General features: G+C 47.8%; 1 protein-coding gene and 1 pseudogene across 2 annotated transcripts in view; both read right to left on the bottom strand.

Annotated features, from left to right (window-relative positions):
• The window catches only part of Myrip (myosin VIIA and Rab interacting protein), a 169,351-nt gene that overhangs the window by 89,109 nt on the left and 63,326 nt on the right, over positions 1–16,916 (bottom strand). The gene's annotated exons all lie outside the window — the stretch shown is intronic.
• Positions 845–1,270, bottom strand: LOC110301538 (ATP synthase F(0) complex subunit C2, mitochondrial pseudogene; annotated as a pseudogene).

The following is a 16,916-nucleotide window of genomic DNA, read 5'->3' as shown; positions in this document are numbered from 1 at the left end:
TAACAATGAGCAGCCTTGAATAAAGCCTTTCATTCCATTAATGCCTTCTTAGAGGGGAGAAGATTGCTCCTGTTAAAACATTAATCCTCACCACAGCCCTGCTGAGAATCTGATGTAGTAGTCATGGTCCCGTTTCACACCCCTGGAGACCCAAGCAGCCAGAGGTTTGAAAAGCTTTCAAATCAACAGGAGTGGATATGGATCCTCAGGCAGACCTGAGACGCTGGCGACTTGCATGTGGATGAAAGACCACCATCTTCCACCAAAGAGCCTGGGTCACACGGACCCGCAGCCATCTACCGTCACAGGAACGTGAAGACTGACAGCTTGCATACCCCAGGGAGGTCAGCGAAGGGATTGGAGGGGCCGGAAGGAGTGGCCCCAAACATCCTGAGCAACATGGTAGGCACAGACAGTAGCCTGGCAGGGATAGAAGTTATATTTAACTACTACTGCAATCCCTCAATCCCACTACCACATCGTGTGTCGTGTCTCACCGTCAGCAGATCTGAGATAGCCAGACAAGTGGAATTTCTTGGGGTCATTACAACCAATCATGCACCTGTGGTCTTCACTGACCAAAGCATATATATACTACGTAACTGCATTAAAATTCCCTTTGGTATTAAGCTTTATTTTTAGTAGATCTCATTTATTAGTTATCATATGGATGTATGCACGTGTGTATGTTTATATCTTATTAATACAGTATCTATTTGTCTTCTCTCTGTCAACCCTGAGCCAAGCACTTTCCCCAGACTTCTTGGGGAGGTACATGAGAAGGAACATACAGGGCAGACGAGACACGGAAGAACTATGGGTGGTGGAAGTAGGGACAGCTGCTTCATATGGCGCAGAGGATGAGAAAGGCCACCATTAGGCAAGAAGCCCCACGGCCTCTGAGAGGGCAAAGCCTAGAATCGCATAGAAGAGTTGTTGCTTCAGAGAAGGGTTCCTGGCATAGACAATGATGAGGATCCCCCAAAAAGTCCCAATCCCAACCCCAGAGCCAGCCACCCCAACTATAGCAGCCCCAGCCCCAATGAACTTGGCGGCTGTGTGGATGCCCCTTGAAATGGCGCTGGTTTGGAAGCTGTGGCTAGGGATAAGTGAGGTCAGAGGCTGTGTGACCACCAAGCGGCTGAGATTCTCATCGGTTGCCATCTGTGGTCGCTTCAGCTCCACTGCAGACGACTCAGCAGTGACTCAGCAGCTGAGAGGTGCTCCTGATCAGGGAGTGGGTAGAGAAGAACTTGGAGCAGGCATACATTTTCAGGGTGAGGGGCCAAGGCAAGAGAGCTGCTCCCAGGGTAGAGAAGACAGAGAGGGGTTTATGTGTTTATTTTTGTTTGTGAAAATTTTATACATGTATACAATGTATCTCATTCATACCCAATCCCTACTCCCTCTTTCCAGTTCTCCCAATGGTATATCTGCTGACCAACTCATGGCTCTCTTTTCTATATAGCTCACTAAGGGGCATGCACTGGGGGACGGGCAACTTACAATGGCCAGCCTGCCCTTAACAACCCTCAGCTGCCATTAGCTCCTTAGTTAGGGACAGGGTGTGTAGAGAGAGACTCTCCCTGTTCCATGCTGGAATTTTTGACTCTCTCGATCATGTGGAGGTCTGATGTGGGTTACCACAGCAGGAGTAAGTTCATGTATGTAATGCACTGCCATCCCATGTTCAGAGGCAGAAGTCCGAGGCTCTCCATCCCTTCCTCTCTTACATTCTTCCCGACCCCTCATCTACAGTGTCCCCTGAGCCTTTTGCCAACAAACAACACCCAATGTTAGCATGCGCCATATTTTATTTATCTCTTGGCAGCTGATTGGCATTGAATTATGTATACTTTCTGGCTATTATGGTTAACCCTTTCATGGACAGTTATATTCAACTTCTCTGTGGTTATAGGAATTGAACCGTTGATCCACTTGGTTGGTAACTGTGCTTGGAAAAGTACCAGACATGCTTCCCCGCATCTCTACCTGTACATCCATGGTCTGCTGGGAAGACTTAAGTGTCTTCTCACCCTCACTATGACTGAACCCTTTTCCTGATGGCTGTCATCTTAGAGGATGTGAGAGGTCTTGTGCTAAGATTTTGATTTGCCCATCTCTAATGACTAATGAAGATAGCAGACCATGTTTTCATGGGCTCACCAGACATGCGTGCAACCTCATCTGTTCTAACGAGAGAATTTGTCTTTCCTTGTTTGTTATTTTGTGAGGTCTCTTGATGTACTCTGGATATAAGTTCCTTATCAGATATGTAAATTTGAGATAGTTTCCCTTCCGGCCATTAAACATTGTATCCTATTAGCATTTTTTACTAACGGAGGGAGACTGCTGATTATTCTACAAGGTACAAAGGAGCATGAGCACGCATTGGGCACTGCACAGAGACATCTTCTCAAGGAAGATGCCATTTAGATCCCTAGAACTGGTGTAGGCAGCCAGCTAAGGAGCTGGGGTCAGTACAGAGGGAAGTGATGGAGGGTTAGAAGGCAGAGCAGGCTGGAGCCTGCACCATGTCAGCGGCTGTCAGGTGAAGACTGACTCAGCATGGAAGGGAGACTCAACCACATTGTGTGGTCAGCTTAGCTATGCACCAAAAGCCAAGACTGGGGGCAGTATACTTATGGAGGGGAAGGTGGTTGAGGCTGGCTATAGAATACCCATTTGCAGACTCTCCCTTCTGCATGGTCCTCCTGTGTGTATCCACATTACATTTATTCCTTTTCTTTTGACATATAAGAGAGAAACACGTGTCAGAATCTTCCTCTAACACACACAGACAACAGGTTCTGCTATGAAGCCTGGCTGAGTACAAGACACCCCCCAGCACACACACACACACAGACACACACACAGACACACACTCACACCCTGCAGAGCTGGTCCAAATCTGCATCACGAGGCAGCTATAGACATAGATATTTTTGTCCTAGAGGACCAGCCCCCTGCTGTGGGATTATTGCTGTAGCTCTGACCTTGAGCAGCAGCAGCAGCAGCAACAACAAAACCTTCCCTCTCCCAGGAGGAACAGAGCTGCCCATCACTCTGCAGATGACAGTAAACAAAACAGAGATGCACAGAGCTCTGTTCTCTCCCCCACCGAGGAGGGCACCCATGTCCACGTCAAAGCGATGATCCTCCGGTGCACTCCTGACATCCGTTGTCATTCGCTGCCATGAATGTGAACTCCCACCTAATCAGAGGCACATCTGATTCATCTGTGAGAGGGGGTGCCTGTAGAGGAGCCTGTCAGCTGTGAGGAGATGGCATGCGGCACTAGGGGGTGGCTGCTTGGTGGTCCATCCTCAACAGCCCTGTTCACAGCAGACATCTTCCCGAAGTCTAAGTTCATGGAGGGAGCTGTAGAGAAACCTGCACAGTGGTTGGTTTGTTTTACATTTGTGTGTGTGGTGCATACATGTGTTTGCACCTGTGGAGACCAGAAGTCAACACTGGGTGTCGAGCTTCATTGCTCTCCATGGTGCCTCTTCAGGGACCTAGAGTTCACTGCTTGGCTGCACTGCATGGCAAGTGAGCCCTAGGATTCCCCTGTCTCCGCCTCCCAGCCTGAGATGACAGGCATGGGTTACCGTACTTCTTAAGTGTATGCTAGGGATCAAGGACTTACGCTTACTTTACCCCAGCCCCTATAGAACATTTAAAAATATATCCTATGGGGGAGGCCGGTGAGAAGACTCTCTCTGATGGCTCTGGGTGCCCACAGGGTCTGAGCTGAGAGAAGCCTCACAACTTCCTAGTGGAACCCTCCTAGTGAGGACTATGATGTCTCCAGGCTGTGGGGATTTCTTGGCTCCATTGTAACGTTATGGGCTGTATGTGCGGCCTGTTACCCACTGAACTGTTACGTGGTACATGACTGTAAACAACGAAGCACAGACTGGTTTTAGGATGAATTCCAATGAGTAATTTAAATTGTTTCTGCTGAATGTGGAGTAATAACATAAGCATAGATTGGTGTTAAACACACTGGTTCGAATACAAAAACACAAGGAGGCAATTTTAAAAGATGCCAGTGAAAGGTGCACACCACACCCTCTGCCTCGGAAGGTGCTAATGGATGTGTTCTTTAAGCTGAGTTCTTGAAGTTTTTCTTATCAAAATGTTGCATTTTCAGTTCACCCGAACTGCAATGGTTCTGGTAGCTTGCTCATTTCACATGGGAACAAAAGAGAAAGATAAAAAATCAGTTCCTTTATTGTTGGACCCTTCTCTCACCCATTTAGTGCCTAATGTTTTCCTGCCAGGTATTGGGGACATAAAGCAAACTGTCTGCCCCCACTGCAGAGAGAAAGGCAGAGGTTCTACAGACAAGGCATGCAAGGTGTCAGGCAGTGTGTGTGTGTGTGTGTGTGTGTGTGTGTGTGTGGTTCTGGGTGGTGTACATCACACAGAAGTAGGGGTGCCCACACTGGCTTTGGAAGGATTTACTAGAGCTACCAACCTGTGTGGGAAGACACTGTAGATGGAGAAGTCATCTCTTGCAAAAGTCCAGGCACATAGTGGAACATACAGTGTGTGAGAAGGGATTAAGCTTGGGGTCAGGGGGAGCAGGCTGGTGGTTGATCTTAAAGAGCCTCCATGCCTTGCCAAAGTGAAGTGTTCAGAGGTCATGAGAAGAAGGCAGTCACTGCCTTCACTGGGTGTGGCAGACAGTGAGACCCTCAGACCTGGGTGTCAAAGAGAGCTCCTGACAGAATGAAGAGGAAGCTGGATCAGGGGAGAGACGCTGCCTGAGTCCTTCTGTGCTGTTTACAGGGTCTTGAGGTCATCAAGACCAGGGTGACAAAGATCTAAATGGAGAGAGTGTTTTTTTGAGAAATGTATTTTTGTTTTAATTGTGAGAGAGAGAGAGAGAGAGAGACAGAGAGAGAGACAGAGACAGAGAGAGAGACAGAGAGACAGAGACAGAGATATCTGTGTGCTCATATGGGAGGTACCAACAGAGGCCAGAAGAGGGTGTTGGATGCCATCTACAACACTGATACATTGACCATTGAAGTGGTGGCTTCAGATTCTTCTATCAATACAACAATGGGGCTCAAATAAAAAATAGCGTCTTGGAGGATGAGGTAGTTTGAACAGGAATGGCTTCCATAGACTCATGTGTTTAAATGCTTGACCAATAGGGAGTGACACTATCAGGAGATGTGGCCTTGTTAGAGGAAGTGTGTCACTGTGAGGGCGGACTTTGAGGTCTCATATGCTCAAGCTACACCCAGTATTGGCACACAGTCTGACCATGCTGCCCGTGAATCAAGATATAGAGCTCTCTGCTCCTCCAGCACCAGAAACCTTGGAAATGGTAAGCCAACCCCAAGTAAATGTTTTCTTTATAAGAGTTGCTGTGTAAAAGACAGAGACAATTCCTGGCCAAAGCTTCACCAGGAATATGTCATCAGGAGCAGAATTGGCCATATGGGCCTTAGTGATATGCCAACAGGCACAGTTGAGAATACATGGGACTTGGAACCTCTGGATACAGAAACAGGAAGGAGAAATCTGCCCACATCTCTCATGGATAGGATTCCTTTGCAAAAGAGACTGTCCTGTGGATGGGGAATAAAGCCGGACCCAGCACCAGGTGAGCACAAGGAGAGATGAGGAATGGCAGAGAGGGCACTCAGTGTTGCTCTCTGACCTTCACATGCACAGGAGCACACATGTGTGTACACATGTGCACACACAGATGAGGGGTTTCTAGTTTGAAGTTCTCCCAAACCTGAAAAGTTTCCCACGTGCAAGAGCAGCTTCCCGCAGCCTTGTTCTTTTTACCTCTGCTAATGAAAGGCTCAGCAGCTAGCTGGAAACAGAGGGCCACCCATTCGCCAAAGATGAATGAATAGTCATTCCTTCTGCCAAATCGAGGAGGGAAAGAAAGATTTCATATCAAACATCACACTTTAGCCTAAATTAAAATGCAAATTGACTGTTGCTCTGAGAGCTCACAAGATACAGCTGCTGCAAACATGCCTGGTCCAAGAGGAATTCCCAGAGGGCGCCAGCTACTTGTCCAACAGTTGCCTAAATTCAGCAAAGAGAAAATTTAAAAAAAAAAATCAAGCGAATCATTATTTGTTTTATATTCTTGATCTTTTTTCCCTACAAAATCTACCTGATTCAATAGATTTTGGAAAATGTCCAAAGTTCCTGAGGTCTCTTTTGTCAGTAAAAGTTCTACTGGGGTCAAGAAGTCTCAAAAGTAAAAGAGGAACTGAGGTATTCACACTTGTACAGGACAATCGGACAGAACCGCTTCCCAGGGTCTGATGTTCATGTGCAGAGCTGCAGAGCCTCATGGATCTCCCAGTGCCCTGATCTACTCTTCCCAGGAGGCCGCTGGGGACAGCAGTGTGCCCTCCTCTTCAGGCTGCCTTCCCCCGCTTGCCCAGAGAGGAAGTGAACCCTAGTGCAGAGGCATAGATGTGGTCGGCTGTGTACATAGAAGACCACTTGGGAATGAAAACAAGCAGCCACTTGAAGCACCGTGATTTGGTTTTATTTTTAAAATATGATAGAAAGTATATTCTGAACCCAAAACTAAATTCACCCATTACTTTAACATTCATATTGAGCACATAGATTCATAGCTTGTTAAGATGTCTGTTGTGTTCATAAAAGGATGCTACATAATTTATGTGGCTCTTTATAAAACAGACATCTGTGGAGCTGCTGCCTCAAGCCATGACACATCCTAAGCATGGAGCAGTTTAGAGACAGAAAAAGACAGGGCCATGAGAGACAAGAACGACGGAGCATGAAGATCCTGCCCAGGGTTCTTTCCTGAAGGGATAGTGATGTTTGCAGACGAATGCCAGATACATCCAAAAATGTTTTCAGAAAACCTAAGTTAATGTTGTGTATCTACCTGGCAAGAGTTAAATATTTGCTTAGATCAATCTAGATATTGTTGCCTAGGTATTTTTTAAAATAAGGCTAATATCCAGAGGGCTGGACAGACAGCTCAGTAGGTAGGAATATTCCCTACTCCTCCAGAGGCCTTAAGTTTTAATTCCTAGCATCCACATCTCAGACAGCTCACAACCACCTCTAACTCCAGCTCTAGGGGATCCAATGTTTCTGTCTCCAAGGCCACCCACATCAAGCAGGTGTTCTCGATTACACACACACACACACACACACACACACACACACATACACACAGAGAGAGAGAGAGAGAGAGAGAGAGAGAGAGAGAGAGAGAGAGAGAGAGAAAGACACAGACACACAGATACAAGATATACACAGACCACACATGGACAATCGGACATACAAAGATACACGCACAGACACATACAGATACACATACACAACCCCCCCCCAGATATGCACAAACACACATGCACACATACACACACAGTGTTTTTCAAAAAGATTTATGTTTAAATTTGTAGACTTCGACTCATACCAATTACTCCCCGTAAGTGGCTAGGTCTCACCCACACTCACCAGAAAAGCAGAAACAAGGCCGGCAGACAACACCACCTCCAGACTCGAGCTAGCAACTCTCCCTGGATCTCCAACCTCCACTCACCCTGAAGACTGATCAGCCAGTGGGCACCATCACCTAAGCACATTCTGTAAGACAAATCGACCTCTCTCACACACAAACGCCAGCGGTTCTGCTCTCGGGGTGCTTCTCTCGGGGTGCACACACTGACCTGCTCTGGCTCCCATGGTAGACACCGAGAGTTCTGCCAACACTCAGAAGTGTGTGCATATGTAAACAAGAATGCTGGAGAGGTCAGAGTGACCACCGGGAGTGTAATTTATCCCGGGAGAACACCTGTTGTGGGCTACTGAGAGTGACAGTTTGCCATCTGGCTGCAAGATTTTATTTTCTGGGCTGGCTCAGTAGGTACAGTGCTTGCTGAACAAGTGTGCGGTCCTGAGTTCAGATCCCCTGACGCCATGTAAAGCCAGGCATGATGGTGCCCATCTGTAATCCCGTAGCTCTTATAGGGGGATAGGGGGCCCGAGCCCCCTCCCCCCGGGAGCTTGTGAGCCAGCTAGCGTGGCATTTACAATGGTCAGGAAGAGACCCAGTCTCAAACAAGGTAGAAGGCATGGTCTGACACATGAGGTTGTCCCGTGAATACTACATGCATGTCATAACATGTGTGCACCTACATCCACATGCATGAATATGGACATGCAAATACGCACATGAATTTTAAAAACCGTTTTTTTTCAATTGACATCTGCGCAGAGACCACTAGAGGGCAGCCCTGCACTTGGGAGCTGGAAGGTGTCTTTCTTAGCAAAGGGAATGAATGCACTTACCACCTTCTAGTGGGCCACGATGACAAGGACAACCACATGAAATAACAAGTACACTGAAACCTTTCAATAAAATTTCCGTTTTCTGCCATTTCTCAGTCATGGAATCTGCCATCAACATCAACATCAACATCATGATCACAATTAATTCTCTAGCTGTTGGGTATCTATGTTCAAAGCCTTCCCAGACACCTTTACCCAGCCTCAGAATAATCTTCCTCAGTGTATGTGGTGACTACCTTCACTTGATAGACGAAGAATCAGAGGCCCAAAGAGTGGGTACCTTGGGCGGAACTCCTGTATGTGTGGTGCAGTCTAAGAGTGGTTTCAAAACTGGTACAGGGGTGAGGAACTCCTGGCTGTTGATGGCTACTGAGGGTGTGTGTGTGTGTGTGTTTTCTTTAATGAGGAAGTTTTCTTGTTGTGTTAGGGAAAGAGTCACAGGGCAGGGGCTTGGGCAGGCAAGCACAGAGGAAGACAGCAGGCAGGCAGGGACTAGGAATAAATGTCACGTCGCTAAGCACAATTCCTAGAGACACCAGCATGTCCCTCTACACAGCAACAGAGCAGAACAGCTCTGAGCTGGATGTCAGGGCCCAGATGGGGTTGGAATTAAGCTTTCCCTGTTCCCTGCAGGACGTCTGGGAGGCTGCTCCAGGGGGTGACCCCAACCCATGGGTGGGCAGTGCTCATTGAACTCAGCAGGTGACAGAAGTTCTAACAAGAGAGGACAGGACATGAAATCGGGAGAAGGCTGTCAGGGTATTCTGAGAGGAGTTGAGAGAAGGCCGTAGGGTAGTTGTTACATAACACATTGTATACCTGTATGCATTTATCCAAAAATAAAAAAGACACTGAAGATCAAGGGGTTGAGGAAGGGTGTAAAGGAAGAGAAGGAAAGGAGAAGGGGCAAAGCTCGGCAAAGCTCAGTGGGAGTTTGCTTCACACTGAGCTCACGTGGAGTCCAGAGTTTGCCCTGGCCATGGAACCAGACCTGCTTTAATAAGCAAGGACAGGGGCTTGGAGTGCAGCTCAGGTGACAGAGGGCTTCCATGGCTTGATTAAACCCTGGGTTTACCCCTCAGCACCACATAAACCTAGTGCAATGGCACATCCCTGTAATCCCAGCACTCTGGGAATAGAGGCAGGGAATCTGAAGTTCTAAGTCAACTTCAGCTAGGTACTGAGTTTGAGGCCATCCTGGGTCACACGAAATCCTATCTCAAAACAAAAAATAAAAATACAATAAGAAGAGGAAAATGTTTTGTTTCTATTTACCAGTCGTGTCTAAAGGTAGCCAGTGCCAGCCACTGGGACATGGGTACCCTGAATGGCAGGGGAAACTGGGTGTGGCTCAGAGTCAACTAAGATAGAGGGAGGAAAATGCTGTCCAGGGAAGGTGCTGATGTGAATCATATTAGACTGCAAACCTGGGCCTTTCCTGCCTCTAATATTCTTGAAGGGAAGGACATGAGGGGAACAGAGAAGAAATGAGAGAAAGAAAGAGGAAGAGAGAGGGGAAGAGACAGAAAGAGAGGGAGGGAGAACCCTCCTACAGAGACCAGAGAGGGAGAAGGAGAGACTTAGAGAGAGAGAACAAGCAGTAGTTGGTAATGTTCTCATATAAAAATGGAAGAGGGAAAATAAGGAAAAGACACAAGTAAAGGAATCCGCAATGAGGTGTCCATGGAGAGTCAGGGCAGCTCCAGGTCGGGCCCCAGATCTCAGAAGCATCCTAACCCCTGTTCCCACCCTGTATCAGCAAGGACCAATGGCGCTCTCTCAGTGCAGTGCTGTTTGTTACGCAGCACACTGGGCAGCTACCTGTCTAAAGCTTCCCTTCAAACACACCTGGTGTGGGCCAAACATTTTACCTTGTCTCTGGTCTCTGTAGGAGGGTTCTGGTCTCTTCCAGAACCAACTTGAACTGTAGCTCAAGGTGGTGCTGATGGCATCTGAACATCTGTGGGAGAGACACACTAACCAGAGGGGATTGTGTGCATGTATGTGTGTGTATGTGTGTACATGTATGTGTGCATACGTGTGTATACATATATGTGTGTGCATGTGTGTGCATGTTCGTGTGTATGGGTGCATGTGTACGTCTGTGCCTGTGTGTGTGCATATGTATGTGTGCATATGTATGTGTATACATGTATGTGTGCATGCATGTGTATACATGTATGTGTGCATGCATGTGTATGCATGTATGTGTGCATGTGTATGCTCAAGCCCATGAGTGTTCAGGGGGGGGCCAGAAGACAAGTACACCCTCCATCCTTCTAACTTTGATTTCTTTTTGAGGCAGGGTCTCTCCATGACTATCTTAGTTAGGGTTTTACTGCTGTGAACAGACACCATGACCAAGGCGAGTCTTATAAAAAACAACATTTAATTGGGGCTGGCTTACAGGTTCAGAGGTTCAGTCCATTATCATCAAGGTGGGAGCATGGCAGTATCCAGGCAGGCATGGCGCAGGCAGAGCTGAGAGTTCTACATCTTCATCCAAAGGCTGCTAGTGGAAGACTGACTTCTAGGCAACTAGGGTGAGGGTCTTAAGCCCACACCCACAGTGACACACCTACTCCAACCAGGTCACACCTATTCCAACAAGGCCATACCTTCAGATGGCGCCACTCCCTGGTCCAAGGATATACAAACCATGACAATGACCTAGAACTAACCACATAGGCTAGGCTGGCCAGCCATGAGCTCAGGGATCTGAATGTTTCTCCCCAGCACCAATGTTACAAACGTGCATCACCACACCCCACGTTTATACACAGCTTCTGGTGACTGAACACGTGCTCTCATGCTGGCAAAGCAAGCACTCAGCACTTCGCCACACGAACCATCTCCTCAGGCCTTACCTCCCTCCAAAGACTCTCAAGACTTTTACAAAGCATCAACGTTTGCTTCATTTTTTTCTTTTTTTTTTAAGCAGTGAAAAAAAAATACACTTGATGATAAAAGAAAAGATGGGTGTGTCTAGATAAATATCGCTTTCAAGGAAGCCCCTACTTCCTAACAGGAGAGCTTTCTTCCTGAGAGCAAATCCTTCACTACACTTCTTTGCAGGTACTGGCAGTGGGGAACTGAGTGGAATAAAGGCCAACGCCCTCTGGGCTTTAGAGAGAGCACAAGTCTCCCTAATGCGCACCTTAGCGATTTGTTTCTTCCCTTTCTGATCCTCCTCATAATCTATCATGAATGATGTTCTGTGTCATCCATTTGTTCCCTTGTTAACTATCTCCTCCCTGGAATCTAGTCCATGGAGGCCACAGCCCCTGCCTCTCACGTGCCTTCATTGTGTTTCTGTTGCTGTGGTGAAATATCCTGACGAAAATCAAGACAGAGGGGAGAGGGTCCATTTTCACTCACAGTTTTCAGATGCAGCCTATTGGAGCAGGGAAGGCAAGGTGGTGGGAAGGTGGGATAACTCAGGAGTCAGGTGGGAAGAAGATGGGATAGCTGACCAGACCACAGCTACAGCCAAGAGCAGAGAGTGGAAATGCACACATGCCTAGCACTCAGCCAGATTTCTTCTCTCTCCCAAAGCCCAGGGTCCAACCCTAGGGAATGGTTCCGCCCACAGTGGGTTCAGCCCAGGGTCCAACCCTAGGGAATGGTTCCGCCCACAGTGTGTTCAGTCTTCCAGTACTAACTAATGTAATCAAGACCAGTCCTCCCAGGCACACCCACAGCCCATCCTGATCTATACAATCCCTTGCTGGTACTCTCTTCCCAGGTGACCGTAGATTGTATCAAATTGACAATAAACTTAACCTTCACACGGAACCTTCCGCAGGCCAGAAGGAAGGCCCTTGGCTGTCTGTTGAGTAAATAGGCACCTGGGCTAGACCAAGAGTCTCATCGGCATGCTGAGACAATTTAGGTACCACAGTCATCAGGAGCAAATTATCAACAGAACAATCAAGACCTTCTCATTTGTGATGGGGAAAGTGCTTGTCACCAAGCCATGAGGTTAACCAAGTTCCATGATTACAGCCAAGAGCTCCACATACAGGTACATGCACCGGTGTCTCAAAGACAGGGCTTTGAGCAAGAAAGCGACATCTCCTTCCATTTTGTTCTGGGCCTTTCTTTGTCTCCAGTTATCTCCCTCACTTTCCAGACTTGATGTTAAAAATTAGTGCCTAGTACTGCACTAGTGCTGTCAGAGGGAGGGAACTGAATCATGAAGAACCGAGCGCAATCCAGGCTCAGGATGTCATTATGAGAAGCCCCTATTTCAGGGGTGTGTTCACTGTGGTATTTGATTATGATTTAAGCCTTGTTGAGAGTATAATTTTTAAAGGATTTCTGCAGAAATATGTTTCTGGCTGCTGTAGGTTTGAAACACTTCTGATCTTTGGTTAAACATACCATTCCCATTTTGCATCATGATATATCCTTTTCTTTCTGTGACATGTCAAGAGCTATATAAATCTAGATGGCAGAGGCTTCCGGAAACAGGTGGATTTGTGAGATTGCATTAGTGCATAAGCCTGGCAAGGGGAGCTTCTGTCTGCATTATAGTCTGTCATCTCTGAGCCCAGAAAATGCTTTCAAGATTCCATTTCTAGTGCTGATCTAGAAATGGAAAGATGGCTCAGTGGTTAAGAGCACTGGCTGTTCTTGTGGAGGATCCAGGCTTAATTCCCAGCACCTGCACGTGGCTCACAACTGCCTCCAACTCCAGTTCCAGGGGATCCAACGCCATCTTCTGGACTCTGCAAGTACTGCACACGTTTGGTGCACATGCATACAAGCAGGCAAACACTCACACACATAAAACTTTAAAAAGCTTTTAAACAAGATTCTATTTACTGGAAGATGAGGGTTAGTTACATTATGAGGGAGGCGACAATAACAGAGATTGGGCATAGGATGGGTACATTAAAAGATAATTCTTGTTTCCGCAAAATGGCCAGGTAGGTAAAGATACTGGCTACACAGCCTGGAGACCTGGAATTGACCCCCAGAATCCTCGTAATGGTGGAAGGAGACTCCATAAAGTTGTTCTCTGGCCTCTACACATGTGCCGTGTCACACCCGCACCCCCCTCACACACATACACACAATAACAAATGCAAAGCCCTGGAAGGGTACTTCTTGCTCTTCACAATGTTCTAAAGATGAACACTATTTACCAGCTTTTCCTCCTCGATATTTTATGATGTTGAAATTACTAAATTAGCCCTGAAAATATTTTGTATAGTTCCCAAAAGACTTGGCAGGCCCTCGGCTGCCACTGCACAATGACTCTCAGTGATTGCTATTTAACACAGTCGAGGCCGTGGGTATCTGGTAAATAAGGCCCCACGGTAGCCTGCAAGTGGTTCATTTAGCAATTTGCCTTGCTAATGAAAGCAGAAATTCCATTTACAAAAATGTCAACGATACCAGGGGAGCCAGCCTACGTACTCATGCATGTGGCTGCCAACACACATGGGTGCTGCTGTAGACAGAGATTAGGAGAGGATGGGGGACTCCCCCAAAACCTACAGAGCTCTTGGACACCAATGTTGCTAAGCTCCTTTGAGGATACTTTACACCCATACTCTCTCCAGAGTCATGCCATCTCTTCTTGCTGTGCGTGAACCACTGCAAACTAGGCTCAAACACTCTTCACACTGCCATTCCGTCCAACCCCTGATCCGCTGATCTGTTCATTTGCTATTCCCGGATCCATATGATACACATGTTGCTATTTCATAGGTGTGGGAACGGAGGCACATTACAGTTTATACCACATTGTGTAAGGTTCACTTCTGTGCCTAGTGTTCTGGGTCCATGTCTACTTCCCCACCGCGCCCACTGTGTGCCAGAGGCCTCCATCCTGGCGGACACATAGTGGGATCTCCACAAACATAGATGCTATACTCTTAGTTCTAGTGCAACGCCAGCCCAGAGCTGTGTGTCTTGTAAGTGAAGTCCTCACGACCAGGAGAAATTTGTCACAGTTGTCAGATAGGGGCATCTTTTCAGGAGCTGTGCAGAGTCTGAGATCCAGTAGGCTTGGGCAATGTAAATACTTCAGAACATCTCAAAGAAAGATGAGACTCTGCAGGAGAGGGCCCCTCTGCTCCAGGCCCCAGCCGCATTAGTAATGAGCACTGGTTTGTTTCCATAGCGCCCAGTCGAGGCGGCTGCAGAGACTAAGAACCAGACTTTAGGCATTTCTCAACTGAGATGACCATAGCTGTGTCAGGTTTACATAACTATCTAGCATAATGATTTTGAAAAAAAAAAAAACACCAAAACAACAAAAAACCCATGTTGAACACTTCATAAAACTTTGCTTACATATAAAGAACTTGAGGGGCAGCAATTGGTTCCATGGGCAAGGTGCTTGCTGCCCAGCCTGATGACTGGAGTCTTATCTCCAGGACACACGTGGTAGAAGGAGAGAGCAGACTCCTGCAGGTTGGTTATGAACTTGACAAGCTTGCTGTGGCACACGGATGGGCGCGCACACACATACACACATGCACACACACACGCACACACACACAGAGGGAGACACACACACGGGGGTGGGGGAGAGAATAACTAAATGTAATAAAAACACAAGTTCAGCCTCACACAGCTACAGAGTTTGTTGTCACTACCTACGAGTCCACTGAGGCGCCTGCTCTCTCCCGGTATCGTCCCTTCCTATTCCCTGCCATTTCTAAAATACTAGGTTGTGAGGAACCCCATCCCCATATGCTATGCTGGGAGCAGAAACAAGCTGGATACCTGGGGGATGTGGGCAATGGACACCTGGGGGATGTGGGCAATGGACACCTGGGAGATGTGGGCAATGGACACCTGGGGGATGTGGGCAATGGACACCTGGGGGATGTGGGCAATGGACACTTGAGAGATACGGGAAGACAGGCAATTCTGATCATATAAAAAACATACAGTGTTGAGCGAGGCACAGAAAAGTTGTAGAGGGCCTTTCTTTTAAATAAGCATCTTTGAAATGGGCCCATCTGCATCCCCTGTATTGCTTGTGTGTGCTCTCGTGTATGGGCCCGCAGGTGCCATGGCAGGCATATGTAGGTCAGCCTCAGGTATCCATCTGCCTTGTCTGAGACAGGGGACAGGGTCTTGCTGTTTGCTGCTGTGTACATTAGGCTAGTTGGTCCTCAGGCTTCAGGGGATCCTCCTGTCTCAACTGCCAGCTCTCTGTGGGAGTGCTGGGCTAATGGGTACAGGCAGAGTCTTGTCTGGCCTTTATGTTGGTTCTGAATACTTGGACTAGGGTTTTCATGCTCTGGTGACAGGCGCTTTACCTGCCGAGTTAGCTCCCTATAGAAATGACTGTAAAGGGATTGTAGGGGTAGCCACCCAGAGATTACACCACACTGCTCAAATTCAATGCTGTGGTCCAGGCTGGAGTCTAAGCTGATCTCTTCCTTGTTTTCCAGTGCTTGATTGAAGCCAGGACCTTGCTCAGGCTAGGCAAGCACTCTACCACTGAGTATACTCCCAGCTCCCTTTTGACCTTTTGAGACAGGGGTCTCCCTGAGTTACCCAGAATAGCCTTGAACTTGTGACCATCCTGCCTTAGCTTCCGAAGGGTTAGGATAACAGGCCGGCACCACCACGCCTAGCTTGAATCAATGTCTCCACCACCGTTAAGAGATTCTGTTGGCGTTCTGCTGGTGGCCAGGCTCATGCCAAATTTCTGGTAAGACTGTTGATGTCACACAAACATACGACAGCAAGGCACTGCCAGCCTGTGTGGAACACAGTGTCCACAGCTATTTTATGATGTGAGAGAGACAGGGTGTATTTACCATAGGCAGCAAGGCCCTAGTACCACCTAATTCTGGCTAGTAACTCCGACTGGGGCATGGGACACTAGCCACACACTCTGTGACATAGATGCCTTGTGTCTGGAGTCGCCGAGTGAAAGATTTATTTGTTCAGCTCCCAGTGCTCTGTCATGAATTACACCAAAACCCATGCTCACTCAGAGTGAACCACCCCGCCCCCCCCCTGGTGTCATGTGACCTGGTATACACTAGTGGACCCAAATGCAACCTGTCAACGTTTCATAATTGAGGACTGTGGTGAACACTATTCATGTCATGAACACAGTAGATGCCACCATAGGTCCCCATTCAAAGGTATCAGTCAAGCCAGCCCTTACTACTAGCACCATGCCCGAGCCTACAGTCATAGCCAGTGAACTATCTCCCAGGGATCCAGTTAGCATGGGACGTGGGGGTCTTGGGGTGCTAACAAGGCTTATCCTCGTGGTCTCTGAGAACGCCTATGCCTGAGACCTTGGACACACAGGTAACAGGCTCCATGGGGATCGGTGAATGAACAGGTCCTGGTGTAAAAGCAAGACTGGACCCTGACGCTGTGGGTGAAAATCAGCACAGGTGAGATGAGCACAGCAAAGATGGAGGAGCGGGCGTTTAGAAGAAAGGCCTGGCGGGGCTTTGCTTAAGCACAGAAGACTAGGCTGGAAGCTCCTCCCCTACCTCCCACCCCACCATAGCTGCCCCAGACGGTGCAGAGCCACCAGGTTCACAAGCTTCATCTGTTCCACTAGCTCCACCCTCTCCGCACAGTTCATGCAGGTCTTCATT

Source organism: Mus caroli, unplaced genomic scaffold (genome assembly GCF_978045245.1).
Source record: "Mus caroli unplaced genomic scaffold, Mus_caroli_1 scaffold_11, whole genome shotgun sequence".
Lineage (NCBI taxonomy): Eukaryota > Metazoa > Chordata > Mammalia > Rodentia > Muridae > Mus > Mus caroli.
Note: the sequence above shows the minus strand (reverse complement) of the source record. Positions and strands in the feature narration are given on the sequence as shown.